Raw genomic sequence first — 2693 nt, 5'->3', positions numbered from 1 at the left:
GTGAGCTCCTTATAAAACCTTTTTTTCAGAGCCTGGGAGGATGGGGCAGGAACAGCAAGAGGCATGGACTGGTGGTTTGCCAAAGTCCCTACAGCCACAAGCGTCCTTGGAAGCATAATGGAACACGTTCCAATGTTTCTGAAAACCAGGGTAACAAGGGTCGTCAGACATTACTTTGCCTTGAAACTCTTCCACCCAAGACTTTGTAGCTTCTGCAGCCCCATCTGGGGATTACCAATCCATCCCTCTATCTGCTCTGCCAAAAACTCCTCCTCCATCCCACCCTTTCTCAAGATATCTGAGGGAGCTGTGGGTTTTCCGTGCCCTTGCAGTCAGCTCTGTAGGTACTGCTCCAGAAAGCTAGCAGGGTCCTTTCCAGGCTTTTGGTGGCCTCACAGGGAGAACAACACTCTTATGATCGTAAGTGAAGCTTGTTTCAAAGTAAAGGACATAATAGGGAATGGGGAGACTGGGTGGAATTCTGGTGGTGTCCTGGGAATTCTGTTTGTGGTGTAATTCTGATAACATCTTGGCTTTCCCTGTTGCTGGTTTATGATTCACCTTTCTTGGGTCTGATAAGCTGGTTATCATTCATCTCTGCATTTTTAGATTACAAAAATTTATTATTTCACTCTGTGTCAGCTCTGGGATGGTGACAATAGAACTCTCTTTTCCTGGCATCACCATGCCCTATTGGTCATGGTCCACACCCTGACAAATGTGTCATATTTAATCTCTAAAAGAGGACCCAGGGCCACTTTACATAATTATAAGGTTCGCCTATTTGACAAAGGCACCTGACCCCGGGAGTGAATGGGGACTGGCACCCAGCCCTGTTCTGCTCACCAAACGGCATTCCCACAAGGCTAGATCTGCCCAGAGAGGGCATCTTTTTCTCTTGTCTCCATAAAAGGGGTACTTTTCTTTAGCTCATACCAAGATCTTTCTATAGGGGCTTGCGGAGGCTCTAGCAGGACTTACCTTGGCCCATCCTGGGTCCTTTGAAGGATGTTTTCCTTCATGGCCTGCCCATTTGTGTCCTACTTAGGAGAGCCTTTAAGGCCTTCCAGATACAAGTCCCATTGTCTATTTCTTTCTTTCTTTCTTTTTTAAAAAATATCCCAGAAATTTATTTAATGTTTGCTTGATACATTTTATATAGAAAGGTTAGGACTATTTGCTTTGGGTGCCCCTGGTAAATCTCATGGAGGCACTGAACTACAAAGGGTTGCCAACCTGGAGACATCAGAAATGGAAATCACATGCCCCATTTTATGACTGTTCTTAAAGATTTGTCTCTAGTGAAATTAGGCCACTCCCTTAAAAAATGCTCAAGATGTTAGAGCTACTGTGTGAAAACAGTTGACATTTAGGAGGGCATTTCACATTTTGGTCTGTCGGAACATTTAAATACTTCGAAATAAAAAATACTCAACTTTGAAGCTTTCAATACTGGAAAACTTTCAAGTCTAGGGTTAACAGCCAGGAAGGCTGCTTTGTGTTCCTTAAACTGGACTCTGTTGCCCACAAAGTTAATCTTTGGCTTTGGCTTCCATTTCTTCCGCATTATAATCTCCATCCAACTTCTGCATTTTCTCTCTCAAGCCTCTCCAGCTGCCTTGCAAGTTCAATCTCATCTGTATCTGTGACCACTTTGGGCTCCATTTGAACACTGAAGACGCCCCTCTTTTCCTCAGTCTTTTCTTTTATGACAGCCATAGCTTGGTTGAGGACAGAGAGGCTTTCTGTTCTCTCCAGGGTGGTTGTGGTCATTACATACCGAGGAGGAGCTATTAGGTTAATCTTGATGGCATGGTTTCTGTAGAACAATTCAAACCTGCTCTCGGGGCTGCTTTTACGGCATTGATGCCTTCATAACCATAACAAGCCACTTCACTGTCTGCTCGAATTTTGACAGCTTGTGGGGTTAAACACCTATTAATATTGTTAATGAGTACTTCCCGTTCATCTTCATTCAAATCTAAGCTATCCAAAATAGATGGGTCTGAGACTGCGTGCTTAAATGCATCATAGGCACCGTGTCCGGGTCTCTTGTACTTGTCATCGAAGACCCAAGCAGTCCTCTGGAACAGGCTTTCCAGCTGTTCGTCCTTGGTGTATTCTAAGACCTCAGCAACATGATGAAGAATGCTGTAAACAGTTGTGGATTTGGTAAATTTATCTTCACATTTGATCATTTGATTGCTTCCTCGGAGAAACTCTTCTTTTTGAAAAGTCAATACATCCTTTTTCTTTGTCCACTCTAATGACAGCCACACATTCATTCCTGCCAATTCGGATGAGTTTGTTTATAGAATGGATACGCCTTCTGGACAACTCAGAATCATGCTTTCGATGTTGTTGTATTCCAGCAAGCTGACATAAGCTCCCATTTCAGCAATGGACCTTACCTTCACCATTGCTACATCTTCCACCTCAGGAAATTTGTGCTGATAAAATCTACAAATTAGACCCGGCATTGTGAGGTATGTGTGTGAATTCCCCACTGGTGTCCCGCACCATGCTCTTCAATCAGAGAGATCGGACTTGATCCGCCCACAGCAGCCATCGACTCTCCTCAGCATCCCATTGCCTATTTCTTTCCTGCCCAAAGTGGCCTTTGCGCAGGGCCCTGGGGGAGTGGGCCGAGAGCTGTACTTCGTCCCTGCTGGACAGCTGGACTATCCACCTAA

The 2693-nt window shown here is 44.6% G+C and overlaps 1 pseudogene; it reads right to left on the bottom strand.

Moving 5' to 3' along the window:
- Positions 1-1473: 1473 nt before the first annotated feature.
- Positions 1474-2480, bottom strand: LOC132492392 (eukaryotic translation initiation factor 2 subunit 1-like; annotated as a pseudogene).
- Positions 2481-2693: the final 213 nt, after the last annotated feature.

Source organism: Mesoplodon densirostris, chromosome 6 (assembly GCF_025265405.1).
Source record: "Mesoplodon densirostris isolate mMesDen1 chromosome 6, mMesDen1 primary haplotype, whole genome shotgun sequence".
In the NCBI taxonomy this organism is placed as follows: domain Eukaryota; kingdom Metazoa; phylum Chordata; class Mammalia; order Artiodactyla; family Ziphiidae; genus Mesoplodon; species Mesoplodon densirostris.
Note: the sequence above shows the minus strand (reverse complement) of the source record. Positions and strands in the feature narration are given on the sequence as shown.